Source organism: Silurus meridionalis, chromosome 6 (genome assembly GCF_014805685.1).
Source record: "Silurus meridionalis isolate SWU-2019-XX chromosome 6, ASM1480568v1, whole genome shotgun sequence".
Lineage (NCBI taxonomy): Eukaryota > Metazoa > Chordata > Actinopteri > Siluriformes > Siluridae > Silurus > Silurus meridionalis.
The window spans coordinates 11,699,247-11,726,523 of NC_060889.1; the positions used below are offsets into that span (position 1 = coordinate 11,699,247).

At 37.5% G+C, this 27,277-nt stretch overlaps 1 long non-coding RNA gene across 2 annotated transcripts; it reads right to left on the reverse strand.

Annotated features, from left to right (window-relative positions):
- Positions 1-13,501: 13,501 nt before the first annotated feature.
- Positions 13,502-26,501, reverse strand: LOC124386869. Of its 2 annotated transcripts, XR_006926040.1 has the most exons (5): positions 26,378-26,501; positions 25,941-25,952; positions 15,675-15,722; positions 15,414-15,532; positions 13,502-13,998 (listed from the first exon to the last, which is right to left on the reverse strand). It is a non-coding gene; the product is annotated as an uncharacterized LOC124386869 (long non-coding RNA). The 2 variants fall into 2 exon arrangements; XR_006926041.1 differs by lacking the exon at positions 25,941-25,952 and having other exon boundaries at positions 13,503-13,998; positions 26,378-26,473.
- Positions 26,502-27,277: the final 776 nt, after the last annotated feature.

A 27,277-nucleotide genomic window follows, 5' to 3' on the forward strand; every position in this document is an offset into this window, starting at 1 on the left:
ACGTCCTACATGCGCTGTCCCTCCAATAAACTAATTTCTACTCCTGTACATCCTCGTCACTCCCAACAAAAACCTCAACATCTTCAGCTCTGCTACCTCCAGCTCCACCTCTGTCTTTTAATCAATGATACTGTCTCTAAACCATACAACATTGCAGGTCTCACCACAGTCCTATAAACTTTCCCTTTCACTCTTGCAGATACTCTTCTATTACAAATTACTCCTGCCACTGTTCTCCACCCACTCCACCCTGCCTGCACTTCTCTAACACACTCTTCATTACTTTGCACTTTTGACCCCAGGTACCTGAACTCCTCCACCTTCTCCACTTCTTCTCCCTGCAACCGCACCACTCCACTGCCCTCCCTCTAATTCACACACATGTACTCTGTCTTACTCCTACTGACTTTTATTCCCCTTCTCTCCATCACGTACCTCCACCTCTACAGCTCTTCTCAACCTGCTCCCTGATCTCACCACAAATCACAATATCATCCACAAACATCATAGTTCACGGAGACTCCTGTCTGACCTTGTCCGTCAACCTGTCCATCACCACTGCAAACAGGAAAGGGCTCAGAGCCGGTCCTTGATGCAGTCCAACCTCCACCTTTAACCAGTCTGACGTTCCTACTGCACACTTCACTGTCACACTGTCCTCCTACATGTCCTGCACCACCCTCACATACTTCTCTGACACACCAGACTTTCTCATACAATACCACAACTCCTCTCTTGGCACTCTGTCGTACGCTTTCTCTAAATCCACAAACACACAATGCAACTCCTTCTGACCTTCTCCAAACTTCTCCATCAACATCCTTAATGCAAATAATGCATCTGTGGTGCTCTTTCTCAGCATGAAACCATACTGTTGCTCACAGATTGTCACCTCTTCTCTCAGCCTGGCTTCCACTACTCATTACCACACCTTCATGGTGTGACTGATTAACTTTATTCCCCTGTAGTTACTGCAGGCCTGCGCATCTCCCTTATTCTTAAAGATCAGTACCAGCACACTCCTTCTCCATTCCTCAGGCACCCTCTCACCTTCCAAAATCTTGTTGAACAATCTAGTTAAAAACTATACTGCCGTCTCTCCTAAACATCTCCATACTTCTACTGCTATGTTATCTGGGACAACCAACTTTACACTTTTCATCCGCTTAATAGCTGCTCACACTTCCTCCTTACTAATCCTATCCACTTCCTGTTTCACCATCTCCACACCATATGACCACCATAATATTTTCAGTAATTTTGTGCTCATTTGACAATTTTGATAAATATGACTGTGGCAGCGGGGGCGTGGCCGAGCGGCGGTTTGTGAATAGAGGGCGGGACCCGGAGCAGATAGGCCGAGGATTGCCTCACCTGAAGTTAACGAGTCCTAATAATTATTGTCTCTTTTCCAGTGATCGGAGGGTGCATATAAGGAGGAGAGCATGTGTGTGGGGAGGTGTGTGCGTGTGCCAGAGACGTGCTTGCTACGGCAGCGCATACAGTGCCTTGCAAAAGTATTGACCCCCCTTGGCGTTTTTCCTATTTTGTTGTCTTACAACCTGGAATTAAAATTGATTTTTTTTTGCGCTTTGTATCATTTGATTTACACAACATGCCTACCACTTTGAAGATGCAAAATATTTTTTATTGTGAAACAAACAAGAAATAAGACAAAAAAACAGAAATTTGAGCGTGCATAACTATTCACCCCCAAAGTCAATACTTTGTAGAGCCACCTTTTGCAGCAATTACAGCTGCAAGTCTCTTGGGGTATGTATCTATAAGCTTGGCACATCTAGCCACTGGGATTTTTGCCCATTCTTCAAGGCAAAACTGCTCCAGCTCCTTCAAGTTGGATGGGTTCTGCTGGTGTACAGCAATCTTAAAGTCATACCGCAGATTCTCAATTGGATTGAGGTCTGGGCTTTGACTAGGCCATTCCAAGACATTTTAATGTTTCCCCTTAAATCACTCGAGTGTTGCTTTAGCAGTATTCTTAGGGTCATTGTCCTGCTGGAAGGTGAACCTCCATCCCAGTCTCAAATCTCTGGAAGACTGAAACAGGTTTCCCTTAAGAATTTCCCTGTATTTAGCACCATCCATCATTCCTTCAATTCTGACCAGTTTCCCAGTCCCTGCTGATGAAATACATCCCCACAGCATGATGCTGCCACCACCATGCTTCACTGTGGGGATGGTGTTCTCGGGTGATGAGAGGTGTTGGGTTTGCGCCAGACATAGCGTTTTCCTTGATGGGCAAAAAAGCTCAATTTTAGTCTCATCTGACCAGAGTACCTTCTTCCATATGTTTGGGGAGTCTTCCACATGCCTTTTGGCGAACACCAAACGTGTTTGCTTATTTTTTTCTTTAAGCAATTTTTCTGGCCACTCTTCCGTAAAGCCCAGCTCTGTGGAGTGTACGGTTTAAAGTGGTCCTATGGACAGATACTCCAATCTCCGCTGTGGAGCTTTGCAGCTCCTTCAGGGTTATCTTTGGTCTCTTTGTTGCCTCTCTGATTAATGCGCTCCTTGCCTGGTCCGTGAGTTTTGGTGGGCGGCCCTCTCTTGCAGGTTTGTTGTGGTGCCATATTCTTTCCATTTTTTAATAATGGCTTTAATGGTGCTCCGTGGGATGTTCAAAGTTTTGTATATTTTTTTATAACCCAACCCTGATCTGTACTTCTCCACAACTTTGTCCCTGACCTGTTTTAATTTTAAGTTGTAAGGCAACAAAATAGGAAAAACGCCAAGGGGGGTCAATACTTTTGCAAGGCACTGTATACTAAAATTAAATACCCAAATAAAAGTGGCTGTGAAGCCTTTGCACCTGACCTGCTGTGGCGTTCCTACAGTCATACGCTCTCCCACAATGATGGTATTTTAGAAGGATTTCCAATATATACAAACAAGTCAGAAAGCCTGAAAACCAAAAGAAAATACTAGGTTCAGAATGCATGAAGCAATCAATAATACCTGATGACAAAACAGGGAATCAAAAGACAAAATAATTAGGGAATTACCACAGAATAGATGAACACAGTATGGCAACCAACCAATCAGAGGATGAGTGTGGAGGCAGGACTAAAACCATAACAAAAAAACAAAAAACAAATGATGCCCAGCATTTTATAAATGAATGTTTTTATCACACTCCCTATAAAAAGCAAAAAATAAGGCAGATAAGTACAGATTGTGAATGTTTTAAAATTGCAACATTGATTTTAAACAAATAGAAATCATCACAATGCCAAAATTATGACAGAAGATTTTATTCTGAAAAAGAAAATACAAGTGCTTTTACAGAGATGTATTCCGTTACAAGCCTTTTTTCTTGACTTATTAGATGAGTTATTTACAGACAATTGTTCTGGAAAAAATGGAATAACCAACATTCACTTATTAACTACAATAACAGCCTGAGAATTACTGAACTCTTTGAAGAAAGCTATTATCTTATGCTGAACTTCTTTCATATGCCTCTGTCTAATGATGCTCTGTAGACTACGGTAATATAGGTAATATATTGGAGGAGCAGAGGTTGCCTTGCCAATGGTTGCCTGGGACGGTTAAGGTTGACATGCCAACAGTCACCTGGGGAGGCTCAGGTTGCCTTGCCAACAGCCACTTGAGCCACAATTTCCATGGCAGTGGGCCAAGAATGGCTCATATTGTTTCGGAGGGGATACCTTGATTACATGACCATGTTTAGAGGTTTTAGTACCCCATACATTAGCATTAGAGAATCCTGGACTGTGCTGTTTCTGATTTATTCTTAATATTCATGCTTAGTAGTAATTCATTCATGTGTTCATATACAATAACCAATTTATCCTGACCTACTGTGTCTTATCACACTATGTATAAAAGGTATAGTTTTGTATGGCCAATACACTTACCAACATGTTTCCTGAACATATTGTAGAATATTGTATATTGTACATATAGTAGTATTGTTTATGTTATACTTACAGATACAGTATCTGCAGTATACTGTTCCTTTCATTCTTTATAAGTACACTACTATAGCAATGCTGCTATCTAGTGGAGGACACACACAGATAAACAGTTGAGACAGTTAAACAGCCATATAGTTTTCACTAGTAGCAATCAGTACAGCTGTATGTGTGAGTTCATTTAGATTAAGAACATATTTTAAACCACTTTCTGTTAAAGATTTACATATTTCAGATTAGATCATGTGCATTCATATACTGTATATGTCACTACACAATCCAAACAGAGCCTTACTGCCAAGTCACATCTTTTGTCAGATAGTTATGCCCAGTTATTTGTTCTTAATAGTGATGCCTGTCACATACACACACACACACACACACACACACACACACACACACACAAACATATACACCTCCACTTGCCACAGTGACCCTGTGCTTTGATCATGACTTTCATCTGCTTAGATTGCGCCAACATCCTTGACCCTAAAAACAAATGCTTCAACACTTAGCATATCACATCCTACAAAAACTTTTAAAACACTGCTGTGGACTTTTCCACATTATTGATGCATTAAATGAAAACAAATGCATCCTACAAATTTGCCACTACTAAATATAATAATTCATTATAAAAAGTGACATTTCATTTACCCTTATTCAAATTGAGTTACAATTATCACATTTATACAGCTATGGTTTTGCTCAAAGGCCCACAAGTCTGCTGGTGCTGGGATTTGAACTCATGATCTTCCAATCCAAAGTCCAACAGCTTAACTGCTGAGCTACAATCATCACAATATTACTATGTACTGCTAGAACAGAAATTACACTTATTAACCATTCCTTTAACCATTCCTACAGGCTTGATCAGTACAGCTACATAAATCTTAATTTAAACAATACTAATTAATATTGTTTATGAAATATGGTGCTGCAGGAGGTAACAGGGAGGTGTTGCAGCATAGTGTCTGGGTCTCCTTTTTGTTTCCAAACTTGGTTCTCTTGTATCTCCAAAAATGGCAGGCATTGTTTGTGCTAAATTGCCCCTAGGTCTAAAGGTGTCACTGTTAGACTGATCCATCCATGGTGGCATTTCTTATTTTCTGCATTTTCTATGCTTTCATCCATGGGATGTAACCTCTGGATTCAAGCAAACTTGACCAGTAACAAAGTTAATAAAGATAAATGAATAAATCATATTTTATTTTATCTTTTTCAGTAGACAAGCCTCTACACATTATTATGTGCTATTGCAAAATCAAATTTAAGCTTGTCTTTTATGATTTTGCTCATTCCTCGTTTTAGATTGGCAAAGTAATTTAGGTTCTTTCTATAAATAAAGGTCTAAAAAATAAGATTTGGTATTAGAAATAGACAGGAAATTAGTAAAAGAATGTCTGTAAATTTGATTTAATTATCTTGTATTCTGTATATTGTATTCAAGATGTGCTAAAATGTCGGTTTTGTAGTGCAGTTGAAAAATGACATGGTTGTAGGGTATTTGGATGCAAATGCAAGGAGAGGAGGAAGAAACAACAGGGGTGGATATTAACTGAGCTTCAGAGTCCCTGCGGAGTCCAGAAGCAGGCAATAAAGTGTGTGTGTATGTGTGAGTGTTGGTGTGGGTGTGTGAGGATCCATTGAGCATTGTTGTGGGGGAAGGGTGTGCCCGCTGAGTCAATTACCCCTTTTTTCAGTGTAGGCCTGGAGTTCACTCTCACTCTATTGACTACACGCTTTCACACTGCCAGAACAACTCCGAGCCTGTTAACCTCCTACTACAGGCCGATTTGTATGGGACATGCAGTAAGGATGAGAAGACAAAAGAAAAATGCAAGAAGAAGAAGGAGTGAGAGTAGGCACTGGCATTCAACTTATGTTTTACACATGCAAGTATAATTTAGCCTGCATGTACCCACATCAGGTAATTGTGCATCCTCCTGCGAAAAAAATCAGTGTGCAGCGTGACAGACAGCAAGAACAAAAGTGTGTAATGATTTATATAGTTTTCCTGAAAGGATGCTTTTGAGGAGGTGTTCAGTGCTTATTGTGTTTTTTTTTTTTTTTTTTGAGTTGTTAACCACGTCTGACATTTTTTGTGAATGTGTAGGTGTTTGTGTGTATATGTGTGTGAGCGCAATAAAAAAGTTGATTGAACATGTGCACATAATGTAGTATTGCAGAGTTTATTTGAGTAGGTATCAGTATAGCAGCAGTGGTGCTGAGAGAACGCGTTTGAGAAACAGTTTAGCGAGGAGAAATCAGTCTACATATAAAATATTGGTCACAAATTATATGTCACTTCCGAAATAATAACACAGCTACTTATAATTATATATACACTGTAATTTCCGGACTATAAAGCGCACCCATATATAAGCCGCACCCACTGAATTTTACAAAGATTTTTATTTTGAACATAAATAAGCCGCACTTGTTTATAAGCCGCAGGTGTCTACAGTAATGTACTTTACACAGGCTTTAACGAAAGACAGTGTCTGTAACTTGGCTTGTATCTAAACAGTAGCCAACCAAGAAAGTCATTGTTCACTGTCTTCCTTCTTCCTTTCACAAAATTTCTCTCTGGAGTTTTTCTTTTGACATCGTCGTGCGTTTAAAAATCACCATCGGTGAAGCTTTTCTCCCGATGCCGTGCAGCTCAGAACACAGGTGAAGTGCATTTTTTCATGCCCGGTTGTTTTCAGCATCATGACCGATTCGCATTTCCTGTAGATTCAGTGGGAGCGCATCTGATTTAAAATTCATAGTTTAACTGGTTCACCTGAACCCGTTCGGCACTTTCATTGGTCTAATGTTATGGGGTTCAGTTTTTTGGCTTGAAGTTTGTGAAACCGGGAAAACCCCAGGAAAAATCCATATATTAGCCGTCGTTGTATAAAGCCGCGAGGTTCAAAGCACGGGAAAAAAGTAGCGGCATATAGTCCGAAAAATACGGTAAATAAATTGTTTTTTTAACGATGCAAATGCAAATATTTGCATTTATACGCTATGATGCATCGCACTTGTATCTGATGTACACTTATTTAAATTGATGCATCTCATCATTAACTTTTATGCTGTACACCGATGTGAATAGGTGAATCTTACCATCCCTACTTTTCATGATATCAGCCTGCAGGTTGATTTTACAATTTAAAAGGGAGGGCTGTTTTTATGTAGCTGTGGTGGTAAAACCAACACAAACACACACACACACACACACACACACACACACACACACACACACACGCTTTCTGACATAATTAGTCCAAAGAGTTTCCGTCTTGCCCTTAGGCACAGGCTAGTCAAAATATAATAATCTAGAAGCTAATTTAAGCATTTACAGACTGACAACTTCTTCTGCCTCTGTCTGGTTCCTTATTGTACATCATTTATTAATTAGTTCATTTGTTTATCTATTTTTGGGCATTTTATGGTTTTTGTATTTTTTTATTTCAACTCCATAAAGTAAATTTAACCCCCTTCATATCTTTTTTAAACACTATGCAGGCAATTAGCAAATCTAGATATCAGAAGATTTGCTAAAGAACCCTCTTACTGTGGGTGTAAAAGAGAAGAGGGGAAAAGTGATAATCATGCTTACTTTTATGTCTTTTGTTCCTATAAAACAATCTTTGAATAGCTTGGATGGGGTCAGAAATGACACCTTTTTTCGCCATTCAAAGGCTGTTTTTGAATGGAAAGTATTTACTATGCACAAATATTTGTCTTTTCATTTGTCATTGACTCCGTGTTTATAGTAATGAATAATTAAATGATGAATTTTACAATTTTGTGTGTAAATATCTGTATAGAGCACACACTCCACAGGGAATAACCATGTAAGGAAGGGTAACAAACCACTTGTATGTTGGAAATGGACTTGATTCACACATAACGCAAGGCTGTGAGTCAAGTGTATGTGTGAGTGTGTGAGTGTGTGTGTGTGTGTGTGTGTGTGTGTGTGTGTGTGTGTGTGTGTGTGCGTGTGTGCGTGTGTGTGTGTGTGTGTGTGTGTGCAATGATGAAGGCCAGTCAAGAGGTTTAAAGCTTTTTGGAGAGAGCCCTGTTGCCTTGTCGACAGCCACACACACACACACACACACACACACACACACACACACACACACACTATATATATATATATATATATATATATATATATATATATATATATATATATATATATAAATTAACAAAAATCTTTCAGATAACAATTTCTGTTTTTTTTGGGCTGTAGTATGTAACGTATATAAATATATAAACGTAAGTTTAATTCTTTATAATCTATAAAGACACTTACAGTAAATAATATTTTACGCCTGTGTTACTTTGCTTTTGTATGTATGGATTGTGTTAAAAAAAGACATACACTGTATGTCGTTTGTAGTCAAATGTCGCATGTTAGCATTGATTTTTTTTCTTAACCCCTTGAGCTCAAATAGCATTACATGGCTTACATATAGAAGGAATAAATACGCCTTTTATCGATCTCTGTTACATAAAGTAAATACTAGGGAGTACACATTCACCCGTGGTAGAAGCGCTGCGAGAGTTTTTGAGATGCCTTATCTTTAATCTTATGGCTTTATGGAGTGCTTTATAGTTTACAGTGCCTATTATCTACATCTGGAATACATTATTATTGAATCAAAGAGCAGATATCCTTAACTATTCTTTGAATAAGATAAAGATATAAAGGTACACTGACAGGCCGTAACATTAAATTATATTATGTAGGTTCCCCTTGTGCTGCTGTCTATGTTTGGACTCAACAGGACCTCTGAAGTTGTCTGTGGTATCTGGCAATAAGACGGTAGCAACAGTTTCTTTAAATCCAGTAAAATGAGAGATGGGTCCACCATGCATTGTACTTGTCCAGCACATCCCACTGTTCTTTATTCAGATTAAGATCTGGGGAACATGGAGATTAAGTCAACATCTTTAACTCTTTCTAATGTTCCACACAAATGTTTACATTGTGGCAGGGCACTTAGTTTGTAGGTAGGTGGTACATATGATAGTAACATCCCTGCAGAACACTGCAAAACTTTTCCAGCAGAACATTCCCTAGAGCATCACACTGCCTCAGACCGGCTTCTTTCCATAGTGCATCCTAGTACACCATTACTGCCCCAGGAAAGCAAAGTATATACTTGGCCCTCAACAGGATGTAACAGAAAATATAATTTGTCAGATCAGGCCACCAGCTTCGATTGCCCACTGGTCCAATTCTAATGTTAATGTTCCCTTAACACAGCAAGCTGCAGTGCACTGTGTTCTGACCCATTTTTGTTATAGCCAGCATAAACATTTTTTCCCGATTTGTGCTACAGTAGCAGAAACTGGAACTGACAGTCTAGCCTTTGCTGCACAATGCCATGACCCTATTACTGGTTTCTTCGTTTGTCCTTTGTTGCACTGCTTTTGTTAGTTACTACCCACTGCATACCAGGAACATTTCATAAGACATACTTTTACGGAGATGCTCTGAAACTACCCAGTCGTCTTGCCACCTTAGTCTCTCAACCTCAAGGTTTCTACCTTATACCATCTTAAGGACTGTAACCACAGAGACTGATTTAAAATCTGTAAATTTTTGTAAAGCTGATTGTCCAATGTTAAAAGCATTATAAAAACATTTTTTTCAATAAAGTTAAATATTACATGTTGTTCTGTTTACATGTAATAAAAAGTGTGTCCCCACAAGGAGGCAGTGTCGATGTTGTTTTTTTTTACAGCAAGGCAGAACAAGCATCATGCCCTTATGCTAATGGCTCCAATTAACACAATTAGACAAGTTCTCAGCTCACTTCTGCTCTGACTAACAGAGGTACAATGGTAATTACATTCCTTGAACACACAGTTGTCAAAGCTTGATTTTTCCTTCATTAAGACCAGGCATCTTTTATCCACTGCTAGTGTTTGGTAGAGGGGAAACTTCATGCCATCGAGCACATGCTATATACTGCTGGAGGCTTTTCAGTGTGAATGTGAAAAACAAGCGTGAATCGTGAGCAGAAACTAAGTTAGAGAGAAGGAGACAGAATGATATACTGTATAAAGAGTCAGAGTGGGATATATAGAAGAACTGGATATGAACTCTTTGGTTGCTTTGCAGCAATAAATACGTATATAATTTCCTGCAATGTGAATGTATGTGTATCTGAGGGAAAGTTATAGCAGGATATCAATCCCTAAAAAGTGTCATGGCAGTACATTTTTATTTAAAGATTAATCAAGATCCCCTGTGTTCTTCCACATTTTATTGAAACAGTACAATATACACTGTGCAAATATTTCTAAAGAGAAAGAAGGAAGAAAAAGAAATTTATCAGTAATTATAAGCATAAGAGCTGATGTGCAGGAGCATCACAGACATTTTGACAGCTAGTGCCAATACACACATGCTTGCTAGCTTGATAACTGGAATCATCATCATCATCATTCAGGAATGTAGCATAAATAAAAACAGTGATTTTTTTTTTTCCCTCTACATCCATCCACTTTTGTCCATGTAAAATGTATATTTTAAATATAAAAAAAATATCTAAATTTTCCTTATTGTAAATATATATATATATATATATATATATATATATATATATATATATATATATATATACAATAAGGAAAATTTTATTTTATATATATATTTAAAATATACATTTTACATGGACAAAAAGTTTAATCAATAATTATATATTATTTATTTATTTATTTATTTTCCCCTTTTTGCTTTTCATACGCCAAATGTTCACAAACATGTACGTGCCATAAGCTGGTGTATTAAGCTGCCTCGCTTACTCTTCCAGATAAACATTCGTGGCAGCTGCTGTCATGGCAACACCATTGTGCTCTTCCCCTTTGCCGTTCTCCCTCCCCCGTCTGTATCTTTCGCTCTCTCTCTCTCTTCTCTCACTCTCTTTTTATCCTTGAGCCACTCCCCCCTTTTCCAGGGCTTTGCGCTCCTCTTGCTGCCTGTGTCAGTACAGAGTAATTGAGTGGAGGGTGTGGAAGGAGCTCTGTTGGATGGAGGAGTGGACAAACCTCTTAGTGACTTAAAAGGTCGAAAATAACAAAAAGAAAAAAAAAAAGTTGAGTTTTGTGGTGGAATGAATGAAGACACCCAGTCCCATCTGAGGATGGAGGCTACAGACAGGTTAAACGGGCTCGGAGGAAGAAGGAGGAAACCCAAAAAGGTAAATGCCAACTCCAGTTGGGAGTAATTGGTTTCTGGAATGGATGTGTGCACATCCTGAGATTTTGAGAAAGGTTTTTTAGTATTGGCGAATCTAGTTTTCCTTTAATTGTACAGTTTTGGTACAGTTGGTGAACAATTGGTTTGTTCTCAGGAATATTTAAAAAACGGTTTATATTTGATTTAGTGGCATGGTGAAATTTAGGACTGTATATGGAGCAGCAGGTCGGAGGGAATTAGGGATTGTTTGTGCTCTGCTTAGAGATTCATTTCTGGCCAGAAGTGCCTGATGCTGTCCCATGAGGCTGACTGATAGGCAGGTACCATGCTATGTGTGTGTGTGTGTGTGTGTGTGTGTGTGTGTGTGTGTGTGTGTGTGTGTGTGGTTTTGGGTGTGGGTGTGTGGCTTGATGCCCAGATGTTATTATTACCAGGGTGCATGCCTTAATGAGAATTCTGTTTTGGGAATAAAGATGTAATGATAGATTTTTTTTTTGTTGGGTGTGTGTGTGTGTCCAAAAGAAGTGCTGATCATTTTGTTCTTCCCTGTGTTTATTGCTACATATCCTCCAGAGTGTACTTTCCCCTCTCTCTCTCTCTCTCTCTCTCTCTCTCTCTCTGTGGTAATCTAATCTGTGGTTAGTTTAATATATGATGCACTGTTTTTTCTATATTGAGAGTTTCTACAGTGGCTCACTCAGTGGCTACACTCTCACTCTTGTATTCTGGAATGTCGTGAAGCACCTTTGTTCCTCGTGGTGGAGATCAGCGCTGAATATGGGGCGGGTCCACGTCTCGTTGTGGTTGTTATTGCACACATCACCTCTGTTCTTAAAGTCGAGACTAAATAATGCATTTAGTGTTATTTTAGAGTGTTCAATTCACTGGGGTGTGGGTGTTTTGTTAATCTGGGAAAAGGAAAAAAAGGAAACTGTTGTTTATGTTTCTTGCACCTGTGTATCAATAGTTAATTTCTCCTGAAAAGCATTTTATAATGCATTCGTAATTAATTGCTGCTGGATGTTTGGAATGATTTGATGTTCCCATGTATGTTCTTTGTTTCTGTGTATGATCTCATCGACAACAGCAAATCCAGTGGACCTCACGAACCAATCGAACTACAGTTTAAGCTTATCGGATTGGCTACGGTCCTAGTGACTCATCGCATGAGTTTAATTTGGGGGAAAAAATCTCATTTATTTTGTATTATTTACACATTATCACTGTGCATAAGGTACAGTATGAGTGTCATTTCACATTGCTTACTGTTCTATAAGTATGATAATAAAATCTTCAGCTTATAATACAGGACACTTTATAAGTTCAGGGTTATAAATTGATAGAAAGGGTATAAAGAAACATATAGTTATAGAATTTACTCAATATAGCCACCATTTACCTCAATTTTTAGTATGAGCAATATTGTTTAGATTTGTTAGCTTAGATACAGCAGATATATATGTGTGTAAAATGTACATTAGCTTTATAAGGCTGGGCTTAAGGGACACTTTGGTGATCTCCAGTTTTGTGACTGTCACAACTGCAGTACAGAAACAATGGCTATGAGCTGAAGAGCACACCCTAGTTGATCCTGATTCTCTTTCTTGATGCAGAGGGCAAAGAGGGATCAGTGTTTGAATTATTGATATGCCCTCCCCCATTGAACCCTGCATAGCCTAGGGGGCAAGGCGACTGGGGTTTAATCAGTGCAGAAGACTGGAGTGGAGTGGTGTTTCTTTGTTTATAGCACTAATGAGGGAAAGAAAGACAGACTGTTTGTTTTTAATGACAGGTATTTACAAAATGTATCTTAGGAGTGGCCTGTTAAGGTAATTTTGACCTTACTAGACTTTAAATAATCATTGACAGAATCATAGGTTCACATTATCTTCTTATTATATGTATATATTTCATATAGAAATACTGACAAGTAGCTCCAGAAACCATAGTTCCATGTGGAGCTTTGGGTTACAGTCTGTGAAAAGGTTCACATGTTCTCTTAATGTCTACTGGTTGCTCTTTTTTCACCTACCAAAAATCTGTCTGTACATGGATTAGCTACATTAAATTGCCCCTAGGTGGGAATATATGTGTGTGTATTGTGCTTTGCATCAGACTAACATACAGACCTGGGTGTATTCCTGGCTCACACCCAGTGTTGCTGCAATAGGCTCAAGATCCTCTGCAATCCCTGACCAGAATAAAGTGGTTTACTGCGGCTAAATGAATGAATGAACTAAGTTTATTCTGCTTTTTGTTATTGTTGAATGTCATCGATTCAATGCTGAGTTCATAGAGAAATAGTCATTTTCAATTTTTATTTTTTACATTGTGTAAAGATGTTGTTCACATTGCATGGGTTGCATGTTGACAACTGCATCAATCCAGCCTGAGTGGAGCACTAAAAAGGCAATTAAGAATATATATTTATATATATGCACATGCCAAAGATTTATTTATCACTAGACCAACAGACTTTATTTTTAATGCCAGTAAGACAGTATTTGCTACAGTTTTGCCTCCATAATTTCCAGGCTTTCACTTGTAAGTGGCTGCAACACTTTCAAAACAGCTGCAAAAAAAAATACTTTAGGCAATCTTCCTGAAGGCATGTATAATTAAGGAGCAAAGTATAGATGATTTTCTTGGCATCTATCATCTCTCAGAGCATTGTGCTCCCTGGGGAATGCTTAGCGCTATAGCATATCACACTCAAAGCAGTGTATGCTGAGCAGCAGGTTTGAAGGCTGATGAAGATGTTGCTGACAAAGAAGCTCTCGTTCTGATGAACAGTGTAGAAATCCAAAGTGCAGTTATATGTTGCTGGAGTAACGCCTGAGAAAAATGGAGATGCGGATAGCAGGTTGAAATATGTGCAACTCAGGTATAAAGTTTGCTTTGTCCCAGTCTTATCATGTGTCTTTAGACTAGTCTGCTGTAACTACTGAATAATTTGTTGTAATTACACTATTTTGGTAGTAAAGTGTGTAACCAAATGATAATCTTCGACTTCAAACGGCTTGCACGCACACAACTTAGCCTTACTAATTAAAACAATATTTTTTGCATTTCTTGCAAAAAAAACGTTTAGCAAGATTCAATTGTATAAGCCAGAAACCCATGACTATTTTTAAACCGAGCATTCAAGACCAAGCCTTTTCACTGGTGGGATAGATTTGGTGAAAGGGAGAATTGGTGGGATGCAGTGCTAGCATGAGTCAATCCTAATTGGAGAAAAGGTATTGATCGACACTACAGAATTACTAGGCCACAGATGGGCCTGATTTAATTTGTTTCACTATAACTTATTCAACCTAGATCTTGAAACTTAGAGTGGAGTAAATCTTTGAATATGGAATATTAATGTTTCCATTGCTCATATTTTGGATACAGGCCCACATTTTGGTTATTAATATGTTGGAGTTGTGACATATTCAAATAAAGCTATCAGGAAATGGTTAGGTAGTTCTTAAGAGTTTATTTAATATAATGTTTTACTCATTAGCTTGTTTTGTGCAGTGAGTTGATTAGCTTGGCCTCAACAAGCAGGCTAAGCAGAATCAACGTTGTTGTATAGGAGTTTGTTCCTGTACAAACTGTAGGCGATATGTTTCTGGCTCAGGGCATTGCACTAGTAATAGAGTTTATCCAAAGGGCATAAAAAAGGAATCCTGCAGTTCTTGAAACTGTTGCCATGCATGTGGCCTGTATTTGGTTTGTACCCAACTGTTTCACAGTTGTAACACTGTGATAGCGTTATACTGTGTAAGCCGGTTTTCTGTATTGAACTCACAAGCTTTTATTTCACAGTAAAAAAGCAAAGCACAACATGATGTGTGAGTTGCTGAGAAGCGAAGACTTTCAGAAGGCATTCATTTAAGATTTCAGTACATTCTTTGACTTGTCTGGAAGGTTTCTGCATTGGTGTGCAGATGATCATTTACCTCTGTCTTAATGTCATTCTGCTTTGTATAGCTTATGTCATGCCTCATCTTAAAAAATATAGCAGACTTGTGTTCTCCTTGTTTGACTACAAATATTTAAAAACAGGTAAGCTGTCAGAACACTACATATTTATATATATATATATATATATATATATATATATATATATATATATATATATATATATATATATACTTATTTATATTAAGTTCGATCTGGGAGCACAATGGGTGGGGTTTGGCCATGAGGTCAGGTGATCTGCGCACTACATGAAAGACCTGGTGCTTGTGTCTGTGCTTGTTTACCGCCGATGCTCTCTTGACCATCTCACCATGACGCCTTCCCGAAGCGTCTTCTGGAAGGCAAATAGCAACACAGATGGGAAATACCCGTGAAGCTCATCAGTTTCCATGGCAACAAAGTGCTGTAGCAAAAGAAAAGATCAGAGATCGAATTGCATCAAAACCGAACTTTTAACTATTTGTTGTTTTTTATGTGCCTAATGTGTCACATGACAAACAATATATAATGACATGTCCAGATGCTATTGCCCAATGTATGCTTACCTACATTAGACAGGGTGGGGCCCGTAACCTAGACAACAGTCTCATTCTCTGTGGGGCAAAAGGAACAGGGGAAGAAGATGGAGTGAGGCAATGAAAGAGGAGTTGGTGTGAGGGACATATATTGATTATCGTTGACATGACTGCATGCACGAAGTATGTCTAATTTGAAATTAATGCCAAATCTGAGAGAGAAGGAGATACAGAGAAAGAGAGAGCGAGAAAGAGAGAGAGAGAGAGAGAGAGAGAGAGAGAGAGACCCCACCCTGCTTATAACCAATCTCTTTGTCTGAAGGCAGAGAAACAGATAGATTTAAGAAAAAAAATCACTCTGAATGAATCAGCAGTGTATGTTTATTTATGTATCTAAATAAAGAGAAGTCACTTAATGTATCACCATTAATCTATTCACATCTCATAAAGCAGCTAGCGATTAGAACCTGCGGTCTGACCAGCTGCGACAAAGTAGGCTGGCAGTGTTTTTATTGAGGCGCACAGTTAATACCCCTTAATGACAAGCATCAGATGCATATGAAGGCCAATGTTCACGCTCAGTTACATGCATTTTTTTTGTTTTTGTTCACTCAAAGGTTTAGCTGCATGTCAGTTGCTGCATTAATAATTGTTTAAATGAACACAAATGTTCACAACACAACAAAAATTGCTTTATGTTTTGTGACAGGGTGTGTAAATAATAGCACTGTAAAGCATTAGTGCGAAAATTCATTAGTACTAATGAATAATAAATGATAATGGAGTAACAGGGCTAAGCCCTTGCTGTTTCACTTTTAAAGATATAAATACGTCACAGGTTGTTTTTGGCATCGGATTATTTGCTGCTGACAAATGCTTTAAGGCAGATGATTATGATCTTCTCTGGAATCAAAAGCAAGAGCAACACCAACATTTGTTGAAAAATATGCGTAATCCAATGTATGAGGGTTGATTTTTATTTGCAGCTCTGTCAACTACCAGTCACAGGTGTGTTGTCTGACTTCTCATTCTTCATTTTCAGTCCTTCTTCTCCAGTTAATTGAATGCAAAGCCTGAGGAAGAATAGTACTTTTGTACTGTTCATGCTTTTTTTGAAGTTCCGGTGAAGTGATTAGAAAGTTGATCTTCGCATATTTCCTTTTGAAACAGGAAGTCAGAGTAATGGAGTGTTGAAGTAATTGATTTTACAGTTGTTCTGCCAAGTAGCTAAATGTGGAGAATAGTAGAAAGTTTAAAAAGGGCATTTTACAACTGTGGACCCAACCAAGCCTGTGAACATCAACAAGCCTGATAAGCTAGATGGTGAGATGGTGCCATGTGCATTTGGATTTATACTGTACATGGGATCATCCCTGGGTGGCATCTGGCAATTAGTAGGCTAAAAAAGTAACTAATGTATTAGGTTTAGCTAAATATTGCTGATGGAGAAGTGCATACAGGTGAAATCACATTCTCAGTCAGGTAGGAAGGCATTCATTCCACCCTGATTATAATAAATAAACTTTATACATAAACCAACTAATGATTAGAAAGGATGGAAAGCTTGATCTATGCTTGCTGGAATTAAGCTGCTAATGTAGAGCAAGAAACACTCTGGGAAAGAAAATAAATACATTCTATAAAGTATTTCATTGAAGGACTGCAAACACAGAATTAATTATCTAAAAAAATAATAATTACCAGAAATAGTGGACTATATATTCATCCCTCCCTACTGCCCTACTGGTGTTTGTAACTCTAAGAAACAATTCAAATTTTATTTGAAATCTGGCTTTGATTACATCATGAAGATGATTGTAGAAGCCTGATGTACACAAAATAAAAACACTTCTACCTTCTGACCTCTGAATACAATCAAAACATAACTTAATTACAGATGTTCACTCTCTCTCACTCTCTCTCTGTCTCTCTCTTTCGTTCCCTTTCATTTTTTTAAGTTAAAGTCAGACTTCTTGTTTCCATGGCACCTGTTTCTGCCATCCTGTCTTACATTCCCGAACAGAAACTCGACTGGTTTAAATGAATATTAAAGCATTTCTGTCTGTTCACAATTTAAGTCAAGAGCTATCCTTTTTTTTTTTCTAATATTTTTCTTATCTGTGGATTTTTGCCACTCTGGACCCATTATATCAACTGAGAAATTTGGTCCTGAAATCACTACTAATTACTAAAATATGTAAGCAGTGACCTTATTATTATTATTTTGTAACAAAGTGTAACGAGTTTATAAAATGATTTTGCCCGGAGCCTCAGTTATGCTGTAAGACTCCTTCATTAAACATATACTGAATGTGCTAAATTAGTAATTAGTAAGTTAATACGTTGTAAACGTCTCAGCAACTATCTGTAAATGTTTACTGTACAGCATAATTACAGCTGTTGATTTCTATACCTTTCCAATCAGTGACAACTTGCCAATAGTAAAAAGGTTGACCCATAAAAATGTCAGGTAAAATTATGTGCCAGACTGACACTGAGGATAAATGTCTCTCTATGTCTGTGTACTGAGTGGATGAGGAGGCATTTATCAGATCGACTGCTGCTTCTACAAAGAAGACTATATCTTTTTCAGTTTCATACATAGTATGGAATCAGTTATTAAAAAAAAATATATGAATGTAAAACTAAGACATATGGAAAATGATTTGTTTTGAATTTGTGAACAAATGGTAAGTAGTTCAGGCCCTTTTTTATATTTATTCTTTAAACAGTCTAGACTTTGTTAATTTATTTGTAAAATAATGAAATAATGGGTATTCTGGCCAAATCACTGGCATGTTAAGGGAATGTAGCTATGTTTAGATTCAATGCTTAGTGATCAACATAAGTAAATGGAAGACCTTTTGGGATATGTTTTTGTTTTTAGGGAAATTCATATTTCTTTGTCTACCCCACAACATTTTTATGTATGTGCAGAGTAAACTGCTAACGGTGCCTATTTCCAAATTAGATTATGCGCTGTCAATCATATGACATTGCCTTTAGCATGGCCATCTAGCATTTGAGTAGTGCAAATTAATGTGAAAAGTTCTGTTTGGTAATCATCCGTTTTCAGTGGTCATAATAATGTTCTGGATATTTCTATAAAACTTTGGGGTTTTTTGTGGTGGGGATCAAATGTACTCTATATTAAATTAATAACATGCATACACACTAATGTGCACAGTGTTTAAGGTACCTTATAGATAGAAATTGGCTACTGCACATGAAAATAATATTATATACATAATACTAAAAGAGTACAATGTATGTAATATAAAAATACAAAATTTGATAAGTAATTTGTTCTTCAGTATTCTAAATTTGAACAATATTTACAAGTTGGTCTGGAACAGTCTGCTTTTTAACATTTAATGCACTAGTTATTAATGGACTATTTTATTTATATTATGACTCTTAGGCCAAGGAAAATTAGAGCAGTGAGTGAGAGCCAGACAAAAATAATAAAGAGCTGGATGTCTGGAAAGTGTCACTGATGTTCATGTTTGAAAGTTCTTTTTTCGTGTTAATGCAATTATTGGTTCCTTTGAAATGTACAGGGCTCATTTTCTGCTGACATTATGGATGTGTTCATTCCTTGTCTTTTATTTTCTTTTAATCAATTCAGATTGCTTATGAATGGACGAATGAATGAATGGGATTGGCACAGAAAGAGGGCAGAATTTTACCTGCACAGCAACACTGAAAGCTTTTGCATAACAGACCATTTTTTTGTGTCCTTTAAAATCCAAATTACACATAATGCTTGTGATGTAACCCTTAAATGTGTTTCTCAGGGTGCTAGTTATTTCTGTTATTTCTTTTTCAGTTAAACTCCAATAACCTTAGTATACCTTAGTATTCCTCAGTCACTTTGTTCTGAGGAAGTAATGAAGGAAAATGTGTTCTGCTGCCCTGTGATGCAGCAGAAGCAGCAGAATAAAATGTTGAAGAAAGCACATGAGTGTGCACCGGGGAGTGGTTGCACAGTGGTTAAGGCGCTGGGTTACTGAAAGGTTGGGGTTCAAGCCCCGGTATCGCCAAGCTGCCACACTTGGGCCCTTGAGCAAGGCCCTTAACCCTCTGTGCTCAGTATCATGGTCGACCGTGCGCTCTGACCCTAGCTTCATTGCAAGCTAGGATATGCGAAGAAAGAATTTCACTGTGCTGTAATGTATATGTGACAAATAAAGGCTATTCTATTCTATGATAGCTTCCCTATATGGTGGCTGAATGATAATGAAAACCCGTCGTATATAATTAATATATAGTTTATACTTGTCAAACCACTCAGTGAGCCCTCGTGCGCTGCCGATAAGGGTGGGTCATTTTTTAAGAGACCACTCCTATTAGGATAAACCTGTAGTGTATTGATTTTAAATAAATCTCTTTTAATACCTCTGTATAGATAAGTTCATTCAGAACTGACTTGACAGAGCTAGGGTTAGGGGTAGTCACTTTCTATCTTTCAAATCTTTGTCACTGTTAAAATGCCATAAAGGCTCCAGTTTATGTAAATGACAGAAAGGGTAACATGGAGAAATAAAATGAAACTCAGGCAGCCATGTCTAATGGAATTAGATTTGTTTAAACTTAATCATCTCTGACAGGATAGATGGTGAAAATCTCAATTGCATGCATTTCCTGATACACTGATCACAAAGTGTTATATTTAGGCCTGTGTTATAACAGACAAATTGTCACCTCGCATATACACACACACACACACACACACACACAATGTGTGTGATGTTCTTGTCATAAAATATATCTGTTTTACTGGAAACACAATGGATCTGTTTTATTTCATTCTGGTCTCACAGAAGAGTTTCAGTTCTGGATATTATCTAAGGAAATGCGTGAGTAACTAGGAAATGCTTACTATTCCAACACATACATATCTTATGAAGAAGGTTGGGAAATGGGATCTCCTGTCTAAATTGATTGATTACAATTCCATATCCGGAAAGCTCTCTCTCTCTCTCTTTTTCCCCCTTCTTGCTTCTATGCCTTCCAAAGTTTAATTACTTCAGCTCATTCACACATCTCCCTTCTGAGCCTCAATGGTGTCACATTTTCTGTGCTTTCACCTTGGCTGGTACTCTTTAATCATATCCCCTCATTTCCTGTTTCTCTTCCTCTCCATTATGTTTGTGTTCATTATACAGGTCAGTTCTATTAACAAACTTATTTTCTCTGTCTCTCATTTGGATTTTTGTCATGGAGGGATGACCTATACATATGCACACATACACAAAAATACTGCACGTACATACATACATACATACATAGCATTTGTATATAAACACATCTTTTGTAGCAAGGAGCATCTTCACAGTGTTAGATGTAATCCAGTTACAGAGCCAGTGCTGTAGTAGCATGCAATCCTATTTGTTCTGCTATTATTCTCTCTTTTTCTCAGTTCTCCTTTCTGCTAACAAATGAAACAGAAACAGAGCTTAAAGCCCTAAGACAAACCTGCTTTTTTAAACGCATGATTCGCTTTAGGTTTTAAATTCAAGGAGGGATTATTAAAATCTCTGTGGTGCTTGAATAGGTTACTACTAATATGCTTTTAATTTATAAAGCACTCATTGTTTGATCCCATTGCCTATCATGTATTATTGTTGATGCATTAAAGTCAAAATATGAGTACAAATATTATTTGGAAAAAAATAATTTCTTTGGGAGATTACACACACACACACACACACACACACACACACACACACACACACACACACACACAGAAAAGTGTAAATAATTAAAATAAAAAAACTGTAGAGTAGATACTTATGCCTTAAACCTGTTCAAGGAATACTGCTAACTAAAATTAATGAATAAATACATGAAAACATTAGCGAAACAAATGAGTGAATAAATAAACAAATTCAGTCTTCTGAAATGGTAATTTCTTCCGTCAAAGCATTTCCTATTTTTACTTTTTAAGTGGTCTCTATTGATTAGCGCATTAATATATGCTAATGAGGCCATACTATATAACATGGCTTGCTCTATTTTGGGACAGAGAACTGCGCATTTGCTAGAGAGCGAACTGCATTTGTGCGCACTGCTGCTGTCAGAGTGGTGTATTGTCAGCTAATTGTGATTAATGACTACAGAGTCCTGCGACAGCTTGGTTTCTTATCTACAATGCAACTAAAATCAAGAATAGCCAAACGAAAGCTTTGTTATCAGGTTCTCTTTGTTACTGGTTGTGTTTGAGAAGGAGTTCATTGAATAGCATGGGAATTCTTATGTAATAGATGATCCCCATCAGGGTTGTACTTGAAATGGAAGATATTTCCTTGCCAAACATATTTTCCAGAATGGCGCATTTGCTTGTGCCATGTTACATCCCATTGGTATTCTGAGGCATTTTTTGATTTTCTCTTGCACTTGTATGGACTACACTGTAAGTGCATGCCCCACACAGGGGAAGAGAGTGTGAGAAAGTGAGTGGTGTCCTCAGACAGTTCCATAGGAACAAGAAAGCCATTGACTGTGTGTGTGTCAATGTGCATAATGATTCAACTATAAGCTTGAGCCTGGTTTCTCTTTCTGAAAATGTCAGACGGCTGAAACACTGGGCACTGTGTCATTTCCCATCTGAAAACCTTTGTTGAGATGCTATCAATGTACTTTTTGATGCTGAGGGGACATCATTGGAAGGCTTTTCTACCTCTGTTCAGGCCTCATGCTGTCTTCATGCATTGTTGAGTTCAGCTCACACAATGTAACACTGTCTTGTTCACTTTGCTTCAACTTTGCCATATTGCTTTAATGAAATTTGCTCAGATGATTCACAAAGACTCGTCTCTCTCTGTAACAGGAGCGTCCTATGATCATACATTTTAGTGGGACAGGATGGCATTTATAACAAACAAAATACTTTAGGAGGCTCTCAGATTTGGCTATACTAAAACGCCTGAATAACCTTGTAATAGATAGAGTTAAGAGCCAACAACATACTTTTATACATAAAAGCTTACTGGTTTAAGATGCACTACTTTCCGACTGTGTTCAATAAAGCAGGTATATTTCCCATCCTAAGTAGACTTGACACTATCAAAAAAAAATTTTATTGAAAAAGAAACATACTTTTTCCCTCTTTTTGTCAGGTGTTTGTGAAGGAATCAAGGATGCTTTTCTACATAATGACAAGATCCACTCTATAATCCTTTTCCTTTCCCCTTTCAAGAGAGAATACTCTGATTATTTTCTGTGTATTTTATTGGCAGCAGAGTATTTTTTTAAACTAATCTAGCAACCCTTTTATTAACTCTTCTGTCCATTGCTCCACCCTTGTACATTGAGCAGCATTCGATCCTGATAGACAACTTGTTATATAAGTTCAAATTTTTGACCACTAGATTTAATAATAACAGTGTAATAATAACATAATGGGGATGGTAGCTCAGTAGTTATGCTTCTGGGTTACTGATTGGAAGGTCAGAGGGGTTTAAGCTTGAGTATCTCCAAGCTGCCACACTTGGACCTCGGAGCAAGACCTTTAACCCTCTGTGCTTCCCATGGATATGCAAAGAAAAAAATTCAGGGTGCTGTAAGGTACATGTAAAAAAAACACCTTAACATCTAGAGCAAATTAGTTCATAAAAACATTGCTCATCTCAGATTTGCTTATTATTAGGGCACAAAATTTACTATTGGTCAATAGAGTTTTAAAATAATGACGTTATGAATAAAGACATCATGCAGCTTAGCATTTTTTAAGCAAACCACCACTGCTATGCAACATTTGTGTTTTCTGAAGTTTCCTAATTATTTACAGTGGATTGCAGAGCAGTGATTAGCAAACTGGCTCTAAACTTGTAACTGTTCTCAGCAGACAGCGTTTAAAAGCCTACGTACTCAATGATGTAAGACCTCACATTCACCTCAGCTGTTACATTGAGATCCAGAATTATGTCTTTATATGGTCTGCCAGAAGCGATATAGCATTATAAAATATTTATGCAGATTCTGAGGGTTATTAGCTGGTGTCAGAGGTGCCCAATTTTTTTTTTCATTGCTGCTTTTCCTGTATAAACTGGACCATAGAATTTCGAAACCCTTCGAAATTGAAAATATGGAAATGAATTCTAGGCTTAATGAGCACTGCACACGCCGGCACTTTTAGAAAGCCTCAGGCCATTTCGAATAATGTGTCTGTCTGCTGCCCCAATCCAGTGATGTATTATTTATTTATGTCATGGGGGATTGTGGGGTGCTACTTGTGTCTAACAACAGCAATGGGAAATTGGGACTTAAGCCACTTGAGCAAATGTCACCACGTTGACTGCTGTTCCACAGAGGTGTAAATATTTATGAAAAGCTACAGTAGCTGATGCTTATTTTCAGACCTATAGACAGTTGATTGGTTTTAGACGTAGATGGACTCAACATATCCACTTTATCATGAAAAGCTTAATGAAAAAAAAGGAGGTACTATAGAAAAGAGCAGCAGGCTATCGATTATGTGGTTTTGAGTAAAGGTTATCATAAAAGATAATTTAGGTAGAAACAAACGCATGTTCGTATATATACTGAATGTGTAGCTTGAATATTACTGCCAGGATTTCAGGAAGGGCCTAAAAAGAATTTTATTTGCTCTCTCTCTCACTCTCTTTCTCTCTCTCTCTCTCTCTCTCTCTCTCTCTCTCTCTCTTCCATTACAAACCCCCCCTAATCTAATTTCATCTTTGCTTTAAAATAATTTATTTATTTATTTTTTATATTAATCAATGTTTTTGTCATGCTATTATTCTATTCTATTTGATTAGTTTCCAAATTCAGACCAAATTTCTCTGATTTCATCAGTATAAGAAACACAAGGCAGAAATGAGACAGGTTACACTGTATTTGTCTATTTGTCTCTCTTGAAATATTTTGTTGTGAAAATTGTCAACAATTTGTCACTGTCGTTGCATAGGGCAGTTGCTGGGACCCTAGACATTGTTATGGTATTTTTAGCAGCAGATGGTTAAAGTTAGCTGTTTAGCCTTTTAGGGTACAATCAGTGTGGACTATAAATTAACACTAAATGCTGCTTGCATTTCGTGTGTCAGTTTGGCAACCTGCACTAACGCTTTTAAATAAGTTCCTCCCACTTACGCCTGTCCTTCCGAGCAACCGAAAATACCGTGACACTAACGTCTATTATCAAGTTTATCCATGTGGAGCACACAGATTAGTGGCAGTTTGACATCCTTAGTTTAAAGATCTCGTTCTCTTATAGAGTGCCAAGAGAGCTTGCTAATGTTAGACACATGGTGATGGATTTTATTGATTAAATCTTTTTTGGCTCGGTGCACCTGGACTCATTTTTCCTATAAATTTACTGAGCAACAGTATGGGGGATTGTAATGTATTACAAATTTTCTGGAAAAAGCACTGTCTACCTGTCTGTCTGTCTCTGTCTGTCTTTCTGCAGGCTTTGGGTCTAATTGTGGTCTTTGAGGGATGTGTCAATGTATCACATTATGCCTATAATCAAACATTTCCAGTCTAACAAAATCTGGATGGGATTTTTTTATGAGCTTACTGTTCTTTTTTATTTGGAATAGCAAGCTATAAGGAAATATGCAAATGTAGTAAGTTTGGATAGTGGCTGGTTGTTTATAATATTACATTGCTGCATTTATTAAACAAGTTTCAATTTAAGTCTTTAAGTCTAAAACTTTATAAATCAGTGAACATACAGTATAGTACAATGTATGGACTGTGGGCCATGATGCAATAAGAAATGCATCTTGCAGCTTGCATTCCCAGTGTGTTATTTGCAAAGGGACTGGTTGTATGTGTGATCTGTATCTATTGCCTGCGCCTATCACTTTTTCTAGATTGGCTCATTAATAAAGTTTATCATATCTGCTGTTTATGATGTATTAACTTGTTAGGACTGGAAAGCTTCCAATTCATTTTAATTAGGATCAGTTATTTACAGGTTTGAAACTGCTTGCAGGCTGAAGGTTTTTTATTGATTTAACTCGATCGTAACAACTGACACAGGAATTTGGATAGCTGATTTTTACACAATCTAACATTAATCTGATTTTGGTGTTATTTTTTTAAGCAAGATGTGTAGTCATCGCTATGCTTAGGTTTTTTGTATTCTTATTTATCATTGTGTAAAGGAGACATTACTGCAGAGCTTTAAGGAACAGTTGTGCGTTTAGGGCAGAGGTCTCTTCGCTTTCTGGTTTCTTGATAACATGACAATGCTTTTTTTTTTTTTTACTTCAAGAGCAAGAGAAAAAGAAAGAAAAAGTATTTTTTGTGGCTGCTATAACATACCTGATATCAGAACTTAACCATGGATCCATAGATGTTCACACACACACACACACACACACACACACACACACACACACACACACACACAAACACACACAAATACCAAATATCAACATACAATCACAAACATGGCATCTATGCAGAAATTCCATGCTAGGGATTTTGGGGACCATCCCGTTGTGCACACTGGGTGTGTGTCTTGTGTGTAGGTTTGTGTGGAGTGTGTAAAGTGTGTGGCATGGCTGTGTAAGTTTGTTCCTCAAGCTAAGACCTGATTCTGGATCAGATGAAAAGACTTCAGGATATCTAGCGGCTTAATCCTGTAAACTGCTTCGGTAGCATCTGTGTGTGTGTGTGTGTGTGTGTGTGTGTGTGTGTGTGTGTGTGTGTGTGTGTGTGTGTGTGTGTGAGTCTAAGATATCACAGCATGCTAATACCTCCAGCCTGATGAACAGTAATCCACTCGACTTTCAGTAACCGTCTGTATGGCCTTCCTTTACTCTGGACCTGTCCGATCTCTTCCTCTGTTTTTAAATCCTCCTCCCTTTTTGTTGTGTCTGGATATTGCTCAGAGGACGTCCCTAGTCCTCAAACACACATGAGTGGATGGACTGTGGCTGTCCAGGTAAGGATAACCCAGTCTCCTGTAAAATACATAGGAATTCGGAAGATTAATCATATTTTTTTAATAGATTTAATGCACATGAAGTTGCTTTGACTGTGATTCCCCCTCTGTCATCTAACTGGTTTTTGCATATGTGTAATCATGGCAGCCATGATTCTGGACAGAAAACAGGAACACTGGATCAATTCCTTGTTTCTGATATCCTGTGTCTGTTAACAGTAGGGACGAAACCAAATATAAACATATTATATGGATTCAAAATAGACATGCTTTAAATGAACTCATATATGAATAGAAATGGGAGGTGCTGTATTTGTTTCACATTAAGGCTAGGTTTTAACTTTTAGCAGAAGCTTGAGTAGGAAGATCAGTGGGGCAGAAAAAATCTTGCTTGTCAGTCTGAGTAACTTTAGATTGCATTAGTTACATTAGAGAGTATGTGGGTTTTTTCAGTGTTTCTGGTTCAAGCATTGAATAATGTTCTGTTTAGCAAATTGCTGTTTCTGGTGTATAGTAGTAAGGGCTATATTAATACACACAAACATACAAAGCTTTCTGGGATTTGACAACAAATATGAATATTTTGTCCACTAAATAAAGAAAAATAGATGCAGATTGATTAAATGCGTAACATAACATAAGTTAAAATTCTTTACATTCTGTACTTTGTTCTGATGTATATATGAGAGCTGTTACGCTGATGTATTGATGC